Raw genomic sequence first — 21,742 nt, 5'->3', positions numbered from 1 at the left:
ATATATAACTTTTTTATTTAATATTTTGAGAACTTTCTTGCTATAATATTTTGAGTCGCGAATTTTGCACATCCTGTATATTATCCACGTTATAAAATCATAGATTTAAATATTCGAGGTTTTAAGAAAAATATTTAAACTCAGAAAATATTATCGCATTATGCACATTTGCATCTCATAAAACGTCCCATGTAATGTCTCTATTTCTAAACATGCAAAATTGTATTCTCGATTATACAGAGTGTCCCAAAATGACCATCAAATATTTCGTGTGCTGATAAAATAGACTATACTATTTTCTTCTCATAGAGTTCTGAGAATTTTTCAGAATTTTTTAGTACCGCATTTTTTCATATCGATTAAAATAGTTGCCAATAAGAAAATTCAGTACTAAAAAGTTGATAAAAAATTCTAAAAAAAATCTTAGGGCTTTATTAGAAGAAATTAAATAATTTTTGTCCTTTGCTGTTTTTCTGTAAAATTGATAGTATTTGAGTAAAAAATTATGGATGAAAATCAATACTTGGCGATTTTTAGTAATTAACATCTTGTTAACTATTGCGAAAATTGCAAAATGGTACAGAACTTGTTGACTCAGTTTAGTCCGCTCTATCAGCATGCAAAATATTTAGCGGTCATTGTGAGACACCCTGTATACACACTGATATGCAATTTACATTGCATGGCGCCCCTTGCGCGAGACTGTAATTGTGTAGGATTGAAGAAAGGGTGCAGTGCGAATATTCGAATATTCATATTTCATCGCGACGCACCGAGAAGCGGTAATAACAATCAACCGTTTGTCCAAAGCAAATCTCGGCGAGTTAGTAACCATCTAATTGAAATTGGATGTGCATTGTCACAAAATCTCTCCGCTTCAATATTTACATTGGAATCAATAACAGCACTTATGTATGCGAACACGCGTTCTTGCAAACAGTCAACAATTATTGCGCCTGTTTAAACTATAAACGACTAAAATGTTTTTGCATATGTTTTTTTTCTATTCCATTTCTGTGATTTAGCATTTTGAATTTAATTATAAATCATATACAACACACACACACGCACACGCACACACACATGCATTTTTGCGTATTTTTTTTTTTCGACGAGAAAGTTTCGAAAATTCATCGTAGAACACAAAACACCCGTCGTGTATGGAGTATAATTTCGTAACAAAAAATTTATATTTTTTTTCAATTAATTTTTAATTAATCCTCAATTACCTAAAAATTTGATGAACTATTATAGAAATTGAAAATAAAACAATTTTTTTAAATGTTATAAATAATATTATATATAAAAATGTAATCAACGTAAAATTTAAAAATATTCAAACCCCCCAGCATAAAATTCAAAAATATTCAAACCAAAATTCAAACATGTTTTTTCTAATTACATAATGTAATAACTTTTTGTAACACAATATCAATAGTAAAACGCATTGTCTAAAATCTAATTGCAATAAATCTTTCAATTTATACTTATTCATGCACTGTAAAAAAAAAAGACATTTTCGGGTTACTCATGCAATAACAACTTTTTGAATAGTTGACACCGCAACTATTTTTTATTTTGTAGTTTGGAATGACAGCTTTAAGATATTGAAACATATTTTTCTTTTAAACAATTTTGCTGCGGAGTTTTGCATTTTTATATAAAAATGTGTATTTCCTCATTTTGTTGACTATAAATAGTTATAACATTTATATATAATTTTTTATAAATATATAACTTTACAAATATTTCTAAAAATATCTAAGTATATGTAAGAATTACTTAATAATTTTTATGTACTTGTAAAAGTATATATAAATTAAGGATGCGAAAGACTCATCAAACGTAATGAAGGTGCCAAAATCCGTCGTGTATAAAGAGTTAATAAAACGAGTAATTTAAAGTTACAGCAATAAATTGGACGTGGATCAAAAGATACGAAATATATTTTCGCATATATATATATATATATATAGGTATTCATTTCGTGCTAAACATATTTTATGTACATAAATTATATTTTATTTTCACGCACACGAAATTGTTTGAAAATATTTTACTAAATAATTATTTTCGAATGTTTTCACTGCTCTTAAAAGTTTGTTCTAAAATATTTCCAACTTTCAACATTGTATAATTTGCAGTCGTATTGTATTCTTTTCTATTGAGTGAGCATTTAAATTGAAGCTTCAAAAATAATGCGCGTCGCATTATTTTATTGTACATTCGCTGGTTCCATTTGTGCAATCCTTTTCATTGCAGGTACGTACCGAACAGAATGTAAGCTTCAACTGGCAGGATTCCATTAAACGAGAAACACCCGTAATATTCGGTGAGTAAATATTTCGCCACGTATAAAATAATATATTGTCGCGAGTTCGAATGAGATAAGCACATTGTTGCGGCATACAATTCTTGTTTTACATACATCTGAAAGGTTAAAAATGCAATATATGGGAATTAATTTGTGCGATGATCGGAATATATTATATTATGACAAGTGTTCAGTGAAATACAATAATACGTCCAGTAACACATAAACTACATGAAATATGGTTACCCAATGGATTACGCGAACCACATACAAATACCGCAAACAGATTTATATGACTTCTATAATTTTTTATTTTTGATTCTATATATAATAATATAAATATGTACTTTTATTAATTGCTTTGATTGCATTATAAACCTTCTTAATTTTTAGCGCTCTATTGTAAAAATCTATTAGAATAATTTTTATCAGAACTGTTGAAAAGAATGAATTTTTTAAATTTATTATTATTCAAACGTTGTTAATGGAAGATAGAAGAAAAATAATATTTAGAAGAATTATAGTGTCATTATTTTTATTTTTTAAATAAAATATTATTTATTATTTTACATATAGGTACGTAATTTATATTTTGACAATTTTAATGAAAAAAATGTCAACGTAAAAAAAATGGTTTCTATTATATTTTGCTTCGTTATTACATCTAATGTAAAAAAATTACATAAACGTATATTTCCGCATGTTTTAACCATAATAAAGAAATTACGGATATAATGCGTGACAAAGGGTGTGGCTTATACTCGTAAATTTTATTTGTGATGATATACGCGCTTGCGAAATAATTAGCAGAAACGTAAATGAAAGCAGCATGTTGAAAGGCATCTCACTAAAATAAACAAATGCAAAAGAAATAATTGTACTTGGGATTGTGTACATTTCCAACTAATATTTATCTAGTAGTCTCGAAATAATTCAAACAGGAACAGTACAAAGAAAAGAAGCAAGCTTTCTATTATGCACATACGTTACGCCTTTTTCCTCTCCGTTACTCATCCCTGCGAAAATACGATTTGAAGGGCTAACAAAATAAAGCAACACAATAAGAACAACCGAAGGTATCGGTCCGACGAACTAGAAAATGAAATCTTCACGGAATAGTCCAGAAAGACATTGTACATCTATTTCTCCATTGGCAGACAAATGCACTTTCACGGTCGAAGAAATTGGAGAAACAAAGTACCAACAAATATAGCAACATGAAAAGCTCTTTATATGCATTGATAGATTGTTTAAAAAAAAATTTAAGTGATTTAGTTTATCCTGAAAATGTTGCTGATAAAAAACAAAACGAGAAGAACAATAAAGTGAGATTTTTAAAATACGACAAAGCGGAGATAACGCGATTTTATAGTTATGTGGCGTATGCAATTTTATAATTGCAAAATCTATTTAAGTAAAAAATTACTAACAGTACCTAATTACTTTGATCTATGTTTCTTTATTGTTGCATTCGTTTGCATCATGCCGTAATACCTTCGAATTGCATTTGTTTGTAATGATAAACTGGGACAGATAACAAACAAACTCAAACTAGTTTTTCTAATGAAAATTATGTTCGTTGAAACGCAAGTAATCATAGATAAAATTTTGTGCATATTTTAGAATTGCAATAAAGACTAGAATATCAAAAGAACAATAAAAATGCTTTGCATATATATTAAACCATGTTGCATTCGCTGTTTACGCAAAAGATTTATGAGCGTAAATACTCAACTACTGTTGGAATTCTTCGTTATCTACGTGTTGCTTTGGAAAAAATTTAATTTCGTATGAAGCACCGAGAACCTTTTTTATTCCAGCGCTGAACACGAAACAAAAAAAAAAAGATCGAGCAAAACTCTTTCGCGACCCGATATTGGAAATTCTACACGAAATCGAACAATGTCCGGCTTACAGTTCTTTTGTTTTGCGTGGAATGTTTGTAATTATCAAAAATCGTTCATCCGTATGTCACCTATCTTTTTTTTTTACGAATTTTAGTTTTACGAAACATTTGTGCGCTGTACTCGCAGAAAGCGCGATAAATCATTCGTTTCTAAATTTGTGTCCATTGCAAACTACACCACGTATAGATCTCGAACGCTCAAAGCATGTAACGTGATTTTACGTTAAACGCCACGTTAATTAACTGACGTTAATCGAAGTGGGAGAAATTGCAATGGAACATCGAACACGTATACTTTGATATCGCGAATCGGTGGACAGTACCGTCATGTGTAATGAATGAAATTCTAGAAACAATAATCGAGAGCGAGTTCGTCGCACTGTCAGGGCACAGTCGTGGAGATTTTATTACAATTGCGTTTGTCCACGTAAATCCGTCGGAGTACCTACGTTGCAACTCTCTGATTTTGCTCTGTTCCTCCCAAGTGTATACGCGAACTGACGTGGAATATATTTCGCAGAGTTGAAACTCTATGGAGTACACGCGGTGAAATTAATGGATGAACAGCGTGCTTCATGAACTACGCGAAGATCGGATTACCGAAAGGAACTTACGCGCGAAACACACCTTTTGTGACGCCACATGCGTGTTTCACATCTATTAAGGGAATGCTGGAGTGACCAAATTACCGACATCACAATCGTATAAAAATCTTCGAATTGATTGAACGGAATTAAAAATCTTTTTACAGGATTAAAGTAGGCGCAAAATTAAGAGATAGTGCTGTGGATTGTGTACTAAAAAAAAATCGAAAAAAAGTTAAGTAATTAATAATAAATAATAAATAATAAATTGATTGTTACATTGTTAATATCGATTATTAAATAATGTAATTTTAAATAATGTCTCATTTTTGCATTACAAAAAAGTAAGATAAAAATAACGAATCGTTATTTTCTAATAATAAGTAAAAATAACGATAACACGTTACTTTTTAAAATTACTATCAAGTAATGGTAACGAGTTTACTTTTTATAAAAAGTAACTGTAACGGTAACACGTTATTTTTATAAAATAACATTCCTAATCCTGAGAAAAAAAAATCAATATACTTACACTAACAATAATCGACACGATCAGCTTTAGTAGAAACAAGCCTTTACACATGTTTCTTTTTTTGTCCTTTTTTCTTTTTCTTTTTTCCACTTTCTTTCGATAAATTTAACATTAATTAATATACAAATACTTTCGGATATTATAAGTTATGACACGGCAATTATTGTCTCGAATCATAGAAATCATCCAAAAATTTCGATAACAGAAGCATTTTCAATAGAAAATAAATTTTTTAAAAATCAACAGCATGTAAACAGCAGATATTGCATACATTCCATTTATATATTCCCTTTTTTTAAATATTTTTCTCCGACATTTTGTCGAAAATATCTCCATCGATATTTCAAAATAATATTGAAATAGCTTTTTTAATAATTGCAAGAAGCAATAAGAATAATGTAAATTTTTTTATTGCGATTATAATCAACAAATTGATTTATAATAATTTTAATTTCGTTTTATTCTTTATGATAATGTTATTGATGATGCAATTTTATCAAATAATGAAAGAATTAATTAACATAGTACTTTAGCGATGGTTCAGCGACAATAATGAGAATGTGCACGTGTCTATAAATAAAATTGTTAATTTACTCTGTAAAGCGTTATTATTATTGTCTTGGAAATGACCTAGTAAAAGTAATTATCCACCAAGTTGATGGAGTTCGTTTAAGTATGTGGATATTCGTGTTACAAACACATAAAATACACTACGTATCGTAAATCATGCATCGTGTATTTATTGTAAATTTTTATACAAATATTTGCGTTTTTTATGATGTTATATGCGTTGTATGACGTAGATCATACTATAGGTGTTACAAAACGCACCTACATATTTCAGGCTACAGGAAATTGCACTTTCCTTCCGGAGTACGCTTGTAAATGGCAAAACTCTCTGTAGAACAATGTATCGCGGAGAATCGAATCAGTTTTATCTCAGCGGAAAAGTCATATTGTTCGATACTGAGAGATCTAAAGTTTCAAAGCTTTTCGAACAAAAGTTTTGATTGTCCTGCACCTCTTTGCAGCATCAATCTGCCATGTTATTTATTGATGCCATGAGGCACAACTTCATTTGTTAACAATAGAGGAAAAATTCGTCGTCCACTTATTTATGTAGAGAGATTGGATTGAAAGTTTAATACGCGGTTTGTCTGTTCAATCATCTCGCGTGAAAAATATATCAAAAATCGAATTGATCGACGTAAAGAATTGGATACATGCCACTGTAAAAGTAATCTATAATTAAATCTTATCCAATTATTTAATAACCAATAATTTGTTACTGACGTTTAATTAAAGCTTGTGTAATTCTCTGTTTTATACACAATTACTTGTAAATATTTTGTTATATTAAATTGAACACAAGTGCATATAAAATATATATATATTGGTACAAGTAACTATTAAAAATAGATCTTTCTATTTAATTTGATATTTTTCTGTATCTGTTTTTAATATATTTTTCTTTTTTCTTCGAACTCGTGAATTTATATTTGTTTTAAATTCTGGTACTATAAATATCAGTGACATTAATAGATAAATAATAGACAAATAATTTTAGAAATGAAAATATTCGTAAAAGTAAAATATGAAAAATTTTAGACTCGTATTATATGACTACAAACTTTAATATCCAAAAAATGTATTTGTCGTATCGGTAAACGAAGTATACAGCTATTAAAATGCCAAGACAAGAAAGAGCAAAAAGATTATGTGTTAATTTTATTTATCTTCATTTGATCGTGCAGATTTTTCTTTTTTGCTCGTACAGCTTTTTCTTTTTTGCTCGGACAATTTACGTTCCCGAATATTGACAAGAAGTACAACGAAATATTTTGAGATATTATTTGCTTAAAATGGATTTGGACCAAATCCATTAAGCAGATGCATTAATGCTAGATTACTGTAGTATATGTACACGACAGTATGCCACGACAGTCAATTTAAGACTAATTAGAACACAGTACGCGGCGTGTACGGTCTTACTACGATCCGACGTTGTAAAGGCGGATTAACATAGATCCAAGAAGGCAACTTAAATTACCATGATGTTCTACCTTCAAGTACCGACATAAATGTATATTAATATTACAGAAAATTTTGTAAAGTGCTAAAAAAATTGAAATATATGTATGCATATATGATTGTACATCCGTTCATGAAGTAATTCATAGCCTTGCAAATGTTTCTTATTAATTCGTATACTATGCTTCACCGACATTCGTTTGCACATTAAAGCGTACAGTAGCGAGAAGTTTGCAGAAAAAATTACATTCATTGGCCTTATAAAAGAAATCTAGAGAATAAATAAGTACCAGATAATGAACGACATTTCGTAATAATGTTTGAATATGCATGGGACTCCGCGGCGGAAATTTAGCCTTTGTAAAAGTATGGTCTACCTTTTTTTTTCGAATAGCATATTTGTACGAAGTACTTTCATATCTCTTAACTTAGCGAAATATTTTAATTGGAATTCCACAAAAAGAGAATAAATAATATTCGCGCAAAGAGAGGTAAGTAATGGTCTGCACAAAGTACGGTCGTACAATTATACAATCTGAAGTAGTCGTGTTCATTTGCAGAAATATGGGATACCTCCACAGTGCTGACATTGATTATCTTTTCCTCACACACACACACACACATATGAGACACTTTGCGTCAAGCGGGCCACCTCTCCTTCCAAAATTTGATGCAACGGAAAAAACCAATTAAGGTCTCAAAATATTCGCACAATAGTGTACTTTTGAATGAAACGTGATTTTTTGAAAAATTCAATATGGCGGCTTAAATATGGTGTCTGAAATCCGCAAAAGTCACGAATGTTCTTACAACATCGTCGATTTAAATGCGAAAACTTGACGAATCGGCTTAAAAATTATTTCTATAAATGATTACAAACCTAGAGATATAATTATAAAGTTCAACATGGCGGATTTTTGGAATCAGTACATAAAACTTAAAGTGTAATAGTTCATAATTGTTTATGTCGAATCTAATACTTTACAGTGACCATTAGTTCAGTGGCATCAGAGTATCGCATTACTTGTAAGTTAAACAATAAGTATAGCTTATAAAATTAAGGTTGCAATAATTTGCTACAATTTAATTGCGGCTGATTTTTCGAAAAAGTAAGGATATTTTGGTTCATCAAACGATTCGATTTCATTTTCACAATGTTTGCAGTAAAACTAATTTACTGATAACGTTTTTTTCCGTTGCGTCAAATTTTAGAACGAAAAGTGGCGCGCTTGACGTTCCATATACATATAAATACCTTTTTATATGCATATATTATATACACACACACACACACACACACACACACACATACACATATAAAACCTTCAAAAGTTAATATCAGTATGGAAAGAAAGATTTTGCTGTAAAGTATCTAAAAATTTAGGTGGATACATTTAAAAATAATTTTGTTGAATCATCAAAATACTTGGAAATTTAAGCATGATGAGTAATGCTGCAAAATGTTTTGATATTCTTAAGATGCCTCTACATAATTCGCAAATCGCAAAACGTAATTTGCAAACGCAAACGGAGAATAAAAATTTGTATTTGTGTTTTTATTGCGCGCGGTTGGTTTTCATCTGCGTGTATCTTGCGTGTGGTGATTCGCGCAGATGAAAGCCAACCGTATACAATGAAAAAACAAATGCAAATTTTTATTCTGCGTTTGCGTTTGCAAATTACGTTTTGCGATTTGCGAATTATGTAGAAGCATCTTAACAATCAGTTTGAACATCCTACATAATTATTTTAATGGTCCAACCCAATTATTTTCAGATTTGTATTTAGCTATATAAATTTTAGATACTTCAGTAAACCCGTTCTTTTCATATAAATAATAATATTCAAATTTAATTACAGTATTTTCTTCGTGCTTCAATTTCTGTCAATACGATCCTTTTTACGTGAAACCTAAGGAATTTTATCTTCGTGAGTATTCTTTAGTCGATTTATCTTTCCCGTAATATCGCGATATATCGGTCACAAAAGCGAGTAAATAAGTCACCGAGAAAGAGTTTTATATATGAGTCTCATGCAATGTTGTATATAGCATACACTACGCACTTGGACGTCTATTTTTATTTCTAGACAAACAATCGAGGTCTAACTTTTCACGTGACGCAATTTACACGTAGTAAATATACAATAGTAAATAGATTAATGGGACTGATATATACAACACAAGTAGGCATTAAACCTCATTATATAGATAATATGTAGATTAAACTTTCTTGTTAATGTTCTGTTAATGTTCCGTTTCGAAATGTGTAGAAATAAATCGTATTTAATTTTCTAACTGAAAAAGAACTTTTTTTTTTAAAGATAAAAACTTTACAAATATATTAATTTTCCCATTTTTGTATTTTTTTTAGCACAAGTGAATAAATTTCACTCTCAAATTTCATATCTGTTTTGCTAAAATGTCAATTCTTATTAAATAACATTTAAATTAAAAACTGTTTGGTAATATAATAGAGATGTGGAAAAGTTATCCTAAATTATTTCACATTTTTAGAACAATAAAAAGACTTGGGCTGGACAAAAAAGATCCAGATTGTGGATGGAGATAATAAAAATACGATTACAGACAAAGTGTTAAAAAAACTCCATTACCAAAAATACATATAATCAACTGATTCCTTGTATAATTTTTTTTATATTTGACAGTTATTCATTTGACCGACACATTTTCAGTTGATTTTGAAACGATCAATATATATATCGGTGTTGGAAATTTTGGAAGGTTTATGATTGTGATTGCGGGACCAGCATTTTAAATATATTGTCAATATTATAGGATGCTGATTAATTTTGCTATCACAATAAAATAAGAGAATTACGATATAAGGAATGTTGAACTTTCATTGTTGAATTCTCCCAATGATAATATAGACTGTTCCTAATCGAATTGATTGATTTGTATTGACGATAATTGTGATTTATGGATTTCGAGATAATACTGTGTAAACTGATGGATTGGAATGACTTGGAGTAATATGCGTAAAATGTCTTCATTATATGGATTATGTGACAAGAATTATTTGGCGAGTTTTTATGGAATAGCATAATTGACGTTTTAGGTAGAATATGAGGTTATATTTAGACACTGAAGAAGGGTTTGTAAGCCGAAACGTATTGGAAAATTTTCTTATTGAATTTATTGTTATTTAGATGTGTTGTAAATAAAACTTAATAGAATTTACCGTTGTTTCTGAAAATTATCAAAATTGTTATTGCTCGAATTTAGCCTTATAGAGATACTTATTTTTTATATTTATATTTTTAATGTAATTCTTTCACATTATACGCGAGTAGCGGGTGATTTAAGTATCAATATACCTAGTCTGAGCCTTAAAATGCGAAAAATGTTCTTGAAATATTAACATATACGTAGCAATTGCCCATAAATCGCCCTGGGCCATCAAATCGGTCCCATGAAAAAGTATCTTTTACGGTTCGCATACGAAACAGCCCGAAAAAAAAACTAGGCTTATATCGATCTCGCATGTGACGCTTGTCGCGCGCACAGCAAACGCGAACCTCGCTTGGATAATTTAGCACAGTACGAGCCGGGTTTTAAAGAACCACATGCTGGGCTACATATTTCATCGTTTATTGTCGTGCGCAGATAGCGGCGCATGAAAAAGCACGAATGTTTTTTAATCCACGGAGCAAAGTATAACGTATCTCGTCGACGAATCGCAGCTGCCACCACCGCCGCGGTTGCAGTCGCGGTGGTTTCGCAGTTTACTCCTTTTCTTTGGGTTTCTCGATCCCAACCTTTGTCTCTTTTCCTCTCTCTTTTCCATTCTCTTGGTCTCGCTTAGTCTATCCTCCACACATGCAAAGCACTTTAAAACTAATCTAAAAATGAAACCACGCCGAGACCAGTGTATGATACATTTCGCGGTTGACCAAACAACGAGCAATCTCGCAATACCTACGCGTAAACCGATATTTATTTCCCGATTCTCGTAATTTGTAGAAGAAAACGAATGAAAACGACGCCGGATCGCGGTTAAGGCAAGAAAAAAGAGAAACAAGAAAGAAGTACCGAGTTCTTCGCACAAGGATAATTAACTCTGGACAAAAAGTGTTTTAATTTCTTAAATGATGCGAGCTGTGTTTTCAATTGAAACAAAATAAACAGCAAAATAATATCTATTAGTTAATTTTGAAGTCTTCGATTTAATTAAACTTTAATTTAAAACTTACAATTAACTATCATAATATAATATTGGAAATTAGTAAGTAAATTAGTAAGTAAACGATTTCTCTTTCTTTTAGCCCAAAAACTCAGTTTTAAATTTATCAAACATTCTGTATTTAAACTATTTAAGACTCCTGATCACGACTGTCTTAGATTATGACATTACACGCGAAAAATTCTTGTAAAGTATATTTAAATAAAAAAGTTTTCAATAAAATAGCATTAGTGATCTAAAAATAAAATTATATAAAAAAATTATATTTTTTCGTATTGTTTAATTTAATTTTCTAACTGAAAAGAAGGTATTAAATCATCATTATTAATTTAGTAGTCATAACTATAAAGATGTCTTATACTTGGTTTTTTACTATATGCATAATTTATTTCTAACTGTATGGTTATTTATTAACGAAACAGAAAGTTTTCAGTATATTTTGTAAGTCGGTCCTCTATCGATTTAAGTTCGTACGTTGTTTTATTAAACATTTGCATATTAATATATTTTGCAAGAATTTTTGTGTAGTCTCTCGCTTTTGACGTCATAATCTCAGATAATAGTAAATAAATAAGAGTCTTAAAGGTAGGGGAGAATTGCCAACGTATACCTCTTATGTTAGTAATTTTTTAATTATATTTTCTATGTAGTACTGATTTGTATGCAAATGAATAGTGAAAATTGTAGCTTAATATTTCATGCATTATTACATGTTTAATTTTTCAAAAACAAAAAATTAATTTATTATGTCTTTGTGATATACTGATATAAAAAATACGATTCAAGAAATCAGTTGTATAAATCGCATTACCTTTAAAAGTATTAATCAATTTATAAATAAAAAGAATCATAAATGTAATATTAACAAAAGGAATCATTAATATTTAATTTTAATTTATTGAGAAAAAAACAAATATTTAATAATTAATAAGAACCAATAACAAAAACGTATGTTAAAATAAAATTAGATCGAATTTATTTTTACAATTGACATTTGTATTTTTATCAATAACTCATATTAATTATTAATTTTAGGTATTATTGTCGATTTTCAGTTCCACTTTATGATAGTATACAATTTAAGAAGCTTAGTGAATTTTATAAAAATATTGATTTCGAATTGTTATAATAGTTACAAATATATGTATATTCAATAAATGTAAAATATTCTACAATAAATTTATAGAATTTTTTTATAAAAATATAAAAGTTTAGAATAAAATTATATAACATTATTTATCAGCTGTGTGTATGAATTGATTTAAAATTAACATCACTTATATGACATTTTTTAAAATGTCAATCCACACAAAATGAGAGAGAGAGAGATTTAAGTTGTTCAATTTTTGTCTAAATATTACTCATTTTTCATTTGCTTCATATTTTTGTTACTAAATATTGCTTTTAATTATGTAATATAAAACATTAATGAAGTTTAGGTGACTAATACGTACATATTTAGCAACGCTCCCCCATATCTAAATTTTGGGGCAGTCTTTTTAAAATCGCTGGTTTAAATAGTCTTCCTAATAAAAAAAAAAACGATGTAATTATAACCGAGGAATATTAAAATGGGGTGAGACACACACACGAGCCGTTTTTTTTTCTTTCCCTTTCTCTTTTCCCATCGATTGCTGCAAGCTCCACTGCCGTAATTGCGCATTGAAATTGCTTTAAAAACAAAAAAGCGCACGTCAACATAATATCGATCAATATCGCCGCGGCCAAATTATAAACAGCGCTATTGGCGCATCGAGGAAGATACAGGTGCTTACGCCACAATTATAACAGACGGGACGTAACTCATATCGCGCATGTTCTATTATTCAGATAAATGAGGCGGAAGTGAATTCTCATTTGACCGAGACGCATGCGCCATGTTATAATTCTGCGCGTATGTGTATAATATGATAAAACTGTAGGGGTCCACCTGGATCCGACGCGATAAATAATGTCGTCGTATAGCGTTAATTAAAAAGTTCCGAACGGCTCCATGCGCCAGACATGGCGTGTGCCTCGATTTTCTTGTCTGCAATTTACGTAAAACGTTTCAAAACCGAACTTCTCTGTCGTGCATTACTTTATTTATCTTCCGCAGAATCTTCGATTTCTCCTAAAAACATTTCAGTGGATTATTATGTCGGAGTTTCGTTCATCAGCAATTATTGGGATGAGCAATTGCACTGAATTATTCAAAGAATGTCTGTATAATTAATTGAATGAATAACGTATAACTACGAGCATAACGTATAATTGCATGATGCGCTTGAAACAGAAATAATTATTCGAATAAAACGTGCTCTTCTTTCTTTTTTCAAGCTACGATATAAAATAGTAATATCATTTCTGATGTACATTTTCCTGATATTAACGACCAGAGAAATCATAAATCTTAATGTTAGATGCTATCATATATGACTTATTATTGAATTTTTCCTATGGGACTTGTTTAATATAATTGAAATGGTAAAATATCAAGTCAATTTATTAATGAAATGAAAAAAATTCGCTTTATACATATATTATAAATAGCAATTGCAACGTGTACGATTTCTTTTCTTATTGATAGTATACTTTTCCTTATTGTGCATATGATGGGCGAAAGGTACATGAAGTTCATTAAATATTCAAGACATGATAAATATGAACCGATTAAATATATTCCAGTTACGTTTCCGGCATCATCTCAAGGTAATTCTATGTGTCCGGAGAAATTACGCATATTATACTATAACGATCTCCTCTCTGCAAGACCAAGTTTCCTTAACGTGTAATGTTTGTGACACGTGCCTGGAATATGCAAGTCCGCGAGGAAGCGTAACGATCCTTGGCCGTATCACAGAAGAAATCAGCCGGTCGACAAGTCAATTAACAATACATTATTTGTGTGAACTCGACGTAAAACGGCAGAAGCTGCTCAACCTGTATAAACAGAGATGACCGATTCGACGAGGAAGCTAATCGTTCCTGAGCAACGGCGCCCCTCTATTTTGTTTCTCCTGCAATAACAAAGTCAGAGAAATTACAGTCGGCCTTGCTAAGCGTATCTTTCCGAAATGAAGAACCATCTTCGTGCTCTCCAATTTTCACCTTGACGACACCCTCGGGGCTCAATTTGCGTGGCGCGGGAAAGGTCTTGTCAGTCTCGCTACGTACAACTTGTGTGAGCATCGGACGATGTCTACTTAAATATTTAACAGAATGCAAGCGAGAAAAGTGTACGCGACCGTATCCAGCCGGTTTACAACTCCGCCGAAAGGTTAGCAAACAGAGCAGGCTTTCGTGTACTGATGAAAATACGCGACATTTTTGCACCTGCAAACTCGCTCCATGCAAGCTAAATTCAACTGACCACGGTGATTTTACGATAATTTTTGTGACTTTTCGCATAAACAAAAAATACTCAAATCCGCAACGTTGTTACAGCATTGCTCTCTCGATTTTTCTTCATTATATAGTCGCGCGGAAATAAAATCGCGGAAATAAAATCTGTGTTAACAAACAATACTTTATGTAACGGATATAACAAAAAACTGTGGCCAGTTAAAAGTTTTATTATGTAATGTACTATAGTTTGATTCTAACCAAATTAATGGTCTTGAATTTACTAAAGTTCAAACCCAATCATAAACTTTTTATCATTTCTAAGCTATATACTGTGAGAAAAGAAATAAAAAAATTATTTACTCTCTAATTAACGAGAAATCATAAATCTTGATTGTGTTAATTTATTTTTTACTCTTTTTGAAATAATTAGAAGGTATTCATCCTTTATGTACATAATAATTTATATAACACCTATCTAGACAGATATACATACATATATACATGACTGTTACATGAAATGTAGACACAACTTTATATATATTTCACTATAATTTTTCATCCATGAAATAAAAAATTTATTGATTTATTTGTGAAAAAATTATCTTACTAAACTATATATAGGAATCAATTTTCCATATTCTCGGGAGGACGTTACATTTTGCTTCTAGGTCACGTGAGCGGGGCATAAATGAATTAATTATATCCGGGAATATAATCGAGCAGTTAATTCTATTCGTCCGGGAGGATTTAGCTACGTGACCACCGTAAGTCGAAGGACGGTGGAGAGAGGCATAAATAGAGTATACCATCAGCTGCTTCGCATTTTGGTATATTTTACGGTATATTTTACGGCTTTAACGGGTAAGGCTTGGCTACTCCCTTAGGATTCAACCCGGCTTGTCTCGATTATTCAGCCCAAGCTTTTGTTCACAACCTCACAAAGTTTCGTCGACGTAACGCTCACAACGATACTTTACATCAAACAGCTACGCGCGTATATTAATTTGCTTTTTGCACAATGCCGCACTAATAATTCATTATTTAGAACTGACGTTTCTCTATTCGCGTTCAAAAAAAATGTGTACACTCTCCTATGCACAGCTGTATATCGAGATACAGATTTGTCATTGTCATACAAAACGTACATTCACAAATATAGCTACACTGATTTATTATTATTTACTATGTCGAATTTTCAATAACGAGGATTTAGAAGATTGTTCGATTTAAAGATTACGAATTTCAATAAATAATATTTATTCTTTTTCATTTTTGTTAAGCGCAACTTATTTAAATCTTTAAATAAATTGCAAGGTTCTCAGACATCTTAAAAATATTATTTTTATAGTTACATTTTTTATTAATATTTATGTAATTTATCTTTTTTATACCCTTTATTTTATACCCTTCTGGGATAGAAAAAACATAACCTTTTGCACCGAAAGAAAAGATTGGCTGAATATGGTATAGCATTTATAATTGGCTACTGCAATAAAAAATTGGCTACTGCAGTCAATTAAAATGCTGTGCCATATTTTACCATCTAAATTACTGCAGCAGCCAATATTTTCTTTCAATGTAGGTAATACTATCTACTTTCCTTTTTAATATAGCATTTTTGAGATAATTATGCATGAGATGTTGTAGCCTACTTAGAAGTGACGAAAAATTTTATTTGTAAAAGAAAAAAAGAAAGTCTCTACGAGTCTGTATGAATGCAGTTAACGGTGCGTGAATTATTGTACTTATATATTCAATATTTAAACACTGAAAAAATAATCTGCTTGTATTAAATAGAATTCTAGTTAAAAATGGACAAATTAGAATTTCCTGCTTGATTCTATTATAATTCTAATTAAAATAATCATAACTTTGAAATATGATCAGTATCCTCTCGTTTATTTTTAACAAAAATTTATCAGTGCACATAAAATATACGTACTATATCGTATTTGTTTCGACCCCGACTTGAGTTCTCTTCTTGCTTTATATATATATATGTATATATATATATGTATGTATATATGTGAGATATAATTAAGTTTAGATCAAATCTTCCGTCCACTGCAGTTCATTCCACCAGTCCAGTGTTTAAAATAGTTCAAGTCGTCATGTTAAAATAATTGAAAAGTCTATAATGTAAAATTCTTTAATAAATAAATAGATAAAAGACGAAATTTTAAAAGAAATCAACAATATCAAGATATTTTTCATATCGAAAATATAATGCACAACAATGTTTTATTAAGCTTTCGTTAAAATATCGATTTCTGAAGCGTCGAATAATGTCATTAAAGTGATAGGCGAGGTCAGTTCTGATTTCAGATCGCGTGTAAAGCCTGTTCTAACCATTAGCTTTAATGCATATTGTTATAAAGTGTAATTTTCCTCGGATTTCGAAGGTGCTCATCATCGGAATTGTTTCGTTCGCGATCAATAGCGTTTAGCCAAGACTTCTCCAATTGATTGCTCGGTGAAACTGCAAAAATATTTCAGTATACTTTTCGGAATTTTCTCGGCAAGTAACGTTCCACATTTTAAAATTCGATTTAATTCCAATTAAATCTTTATGAGATTACCGTCTTCGGATCGCGGTCGGAGCACAATCATTTCTCCCTGATTAAACTGCATCTCTCGTGACACGTATCGTTCCCTAACTACGTCGGCTTTGCTGCGTTAGATGGCAGCTACCATACCCGCGTCGCATCGCTACGTGATGTTGATGCTGATGCACACGTGGACGAAAACCGCGACAGTTGAGACGATTCTGTAGCTTTATTGCATCCTATCTCGAAAAACAACGAAATGATTTTAACCGAGTTCATCATCAAAAGCATGAATTTTTTTATTGTAAAATAACAGGTTATAAACGAAAAAAATGTAGAACTTTACTTCTGAAACTTTCTAATTCGACTTCTAATTGTAAGTAAAATTACTGAATTCACCGAGGTTATATAGAGGAACATTTTTCTACAAACAATTTGGAAAAACTGGGGTAAGATTGTAAAGTTAGGAACAAGTACTTTAAACCATCTCACAAGATTGATCTTTAAGATTCTTTTTACGTGCACTGTTTTTATGACACATTAATACCAGTCACAGCTACGTTTAAAAAGTATATAAGTAAAAAGAATGTTTTCTTAACGCTATTAAGAAAATTCGTTTTAATTTTGTGACTGGAAGTAAAGATAACACGCAAAGTACTTTAACTTTTTTGTTTTTTAGTTTTTAACTATCTGTACATATTCATCTACTTGATAATGGAACTATTTTAAAAGTAACAATATTTGTACACGCATGACTTATTTCTTATTCCCTCGTCGCGAGCGATAAAGGAAAACATAACGGTGTATCGATTTCTAATTACTATGAAGCGTGATCAGCCTGAGCTTCGATAGTCGCCGGGCTGCTGGTTTCTATCTCTCTTTCTACCTTCAACGAGCACATCCATCATCGTATATTCGGTCTCAAATGCGAAAATCACTAGTATTTCGCGCCAGAAATTAATTTTCACCGTGACACACGCACACGCGCACACACACACACACACACACACACACTCGTAACCATCATAGAAATCAATGCGGAAAGAGCTAATTAGGATAATCGGCTATTGCCGGACACTATCCCAAATGATAATATTTAATGCTTCATCTGTACTGGCAGATACCGTCCAATTAGTTCAATCATTTTACGTGGGATGTGCACATGCGACATTTAGCAGGTCAAGGTGGAAAGCGAGCTGCAATAATTGAAATAATGCTTGTTAAAGGATGCAAATCAATACGTCAGATGCGTTGAAAACATATCAAAATAATTGTAATTTCTTTAGATTTCTTTCATCATTTCAAACATTTCGTAACAAAAGCGTTATTAATTTTTATAAATAGGATTCATTTTTATTAGCAAAATATATAAACCTGTTACGAAACGTTTGGATTTACAATTAAAAATAGAAAATTCTTTAAAAGGAATAAATTTCCAAATTTAAATATAAAAATACATTTTTTATACAATTTTAAATAAATTTCAATTAAACAATATTTTTTAATGTATTTCAGAATTGTTTAGTATTAAAAATTAATAAGTTACGCGAATGAAGATTAGCATAATAACAAAAAAGGATTCCTTCTGATATATTAACAAAAATGTTTGCATAGAAGTATCATCAAAGGAATATCGTATATGCCGGTCGGCGATAGAATATTGTAAAACCGTTATTCTTGTCATGGTGCGCATATTACTAAAGAGATTTTCTTTCCTGTCTCGGAAATAGAATCGCCGACATTGTTGTAAAAATTGTGACGTGTAATTCTAGTCACATTTCAACCAAACCCGAGATACACTAGTACAACGAATAAAACTTGAGCGGCATTCGTGTCACACCTATGCCAGGTTCGCTATCGGAAATCGTTATGGCTTACAAAGCTTTTCGAAGATAAATACGCGAGGTTATACGATGAAATACAATCAAAATTATAATTTACATCAAGGCAAATTAATCTTCTCCCAGTCCTTTTGTTTTAAGATTTTTAATAACTGCTTAATTTGGATTTAGCAATTCACATTACAGCCAAGTTCAAGCAGATTTATAAAACGGTCCATTGTTTGTTGATTGGGTCATTCTCATTGGCTGGCAATCTTGTTTGGTAAATTAAAAATTTAGTATTTGATTACCTTTCTCAATGATATCCAGGTAACCCGCAAATCGTTGCGATGAAATTATTAGCACGTAATCCATGTATGTAGGTATATGTGGTGTCGATTATGTGGATATTACTAGATAGGAGCTTTATCATTACGCCTGTAGTAATCAGGAGATAAATTACATGATAGGGATATAAATGAAAATTATGTTATTAATTCGATAATGTTCATGTTCAAATGAAATGACAATTACATTATTAATATTAATTAATATTTAAATAAAAGATATTATCGCATTTGAAGACAAACAAAAGCGTTCTATTTAAAACTTTCTTGATGATATAATACTATATATATTATTTTTTCTTATAATAATTTTAATAGAGTTATAATAAGAATTTAGCTTTGCTATCAAATAAGTGCATCGATAAAATTAATCATACAGCAGGTGTCATAAAAATTTATTTCTTAATAACATTCGTTATTAACAAGTCCTATTGCATATCGAGTAATTCTCTCTGCGTTCGATGATTCCAAATGTATTCTGTTGTGAAATTATTACGCATATGCTGCAATTTCACCTTAATAGCAGTATTTGACAGAAAAGCGATTCAATTCTTTCAGAAAAACACGATTTTAATGCAGTTTGAGTATCATTGATCTTATCGTCTATTCTATATGAAAACTCTCTTCTCTCTCTCTCTCCCCCCCTCTCTCCCGCCCCCTCTCTCCCCCTCACCCTCCTTCTTTTCTTCCTTTTTCTCTTTCAATAATTTTAAACACAATAAGTTTCTTTCATAATTAGCTTATGATCGACAGACCAGCTTTAGCACTCAGACGTGCTAATTAATGAATGTTTTGGTGCTATTAGTACAGTCTCAGAGCACTGCACACGGCTCTAAGTGGAAACAGCTTCGTAAATATTTTATTTGCTTAATAAGATTAGCTAGTGAGGTAAACGTAAGCTTGCTATTAACTGAAATAATTCGTGGAGTATTTCAAACTCATACGTTGTAAAATAACAATTATAATCAGCTCCACTATCTGTTAATTCGTTCATTTACTTTGACTAAAAAATGCTTGTACATCAAAGAATTTTGTTATAATTATGCAACGTTATGTATACTCAAAGCTAAAATACGAAGGCCTGTAACTCTTCGACTGTCAAATTATTTAAATTTACAATACATATAAAATTATATTTAATTATTCTATTCCGATTTATCGCTTTGTGATTCATTGTTTTATATCTTTACAATAAATACAATCTTACAAACTTACATGGAAATAAATAATAGTTAGTAATGTTAAGTCACATTGCTTGTAGTGTAACATATTTAATATCGCCTAATGTACCAATTATGTACGATATTGGTGAAAACTGTGATTAATTACGTAGTGTAATTATTTGGCATGCGATGTTATACCTGTATGTATAACATCGTATATATATATACATTTTGTAATGTCGATTGGGAACTTGGTTAGTGAGCACGAGAATTATAATTGGACGCTACGCGCCGGAATATTTTAATTTTACTCGCGAGAGAAACGGCCATTGCTAATTCTAGTTAACATTGCAGAGAGTTCCGGGCACTAATTGTTATTTATGGCCAACGGAAGTACATACATGAGTCTTTTTTAACGACGGTCCGAGTCTAGACTGCGGCATCAATTATAATATACGTATGTTTAAAATAGTAACTGTATGATTATGATTATAACTTTTCCAAGTTGGGACATTGCGCCGTCTCTGCAGGGAATCGTGCAACATGTGCACGAATATTAATTACACAAAAGATTACCAAGAATGTTATTCATTCTTGTTAGTGAGTCATACACATACTAGTCAAATAACTTTATGAGAGCGCACGCAATATTAAAATTTTAATTAAGAGTAATTTTTTACTGTTAATTCGTAAATTGACAAGCAGCATGCATAAAAATTATGCAAAATGTTATCCTCAAAATGTATACTGATAAAATTGTAATCGGTATTTTTCAGTTTTATGACGAATGTCTTTTTGTTAGCACGAAGATTTTAGATTAGAGTCAATTGTGAAATCCATTTAAACGCGATATTTTGAGGGTAATATATGTCTAAGCTCGGCACAAAAAAATGTTATAAATCTTCGTGGCTTTAGAGGTCAGGTTTCCCGCGAGTACAGGAAATCTTTACCGAGATCCTTGATACCA

The 21,742-nt window shown here is 30.8% G+C and overlaps 1 protein-coding gene across 5 annotated transcripts in view; it reads left to right on the top strand.

Annotated features, from left to right (window-relative positions):
* LOC108766400 (slit homolog 1 protein) overlaps positions 1–21,742 on the top strand; it is a 119,217-nt gene that overhangs the window by 70,041 nt on the left and 27,434 nt on the right. For 4 of the 5 annotated variants that reach the window (XM_018515670.1, XM_018515672.1, XM_018515671.1 and 1 more), the window contains exon 2: positions 2,263–2,332. The exons of the other annotated variant lie outside the window; for it this stretch is intronic. The gene's annotated coding sequence lies outside the window, so the exon portion shown is untranslated. The remainder of the gene's footprint in view (positions 1–2,262; positions 2,333–21,742) is intronic. 5 annotated transcript variants of the gene reach the window in all.

Source organism: Trachymyrmex cornetzi, unplaced genomic scaffold (genome assembly GCF_001594075.2).
Source record: "Trachymyrmex cornetzi isolate Tcor2-1 unplaced genomic scaffold, Tcor1.1 scaffold58, whole genome shotgun sequence".
NCBI classification, from domain to species: Eukaryota; Metazoa; Arthropoda; class Insecta; order Hymenoptera; family Formicidae; genus Trachymyrmex; species Trachymyrmex cornetzi.
The sequence above is the reverse complement of the archived record's forward strand: the minus strand, read 5'-3'. Positions and strand labels throughout refer to the sequence as shown.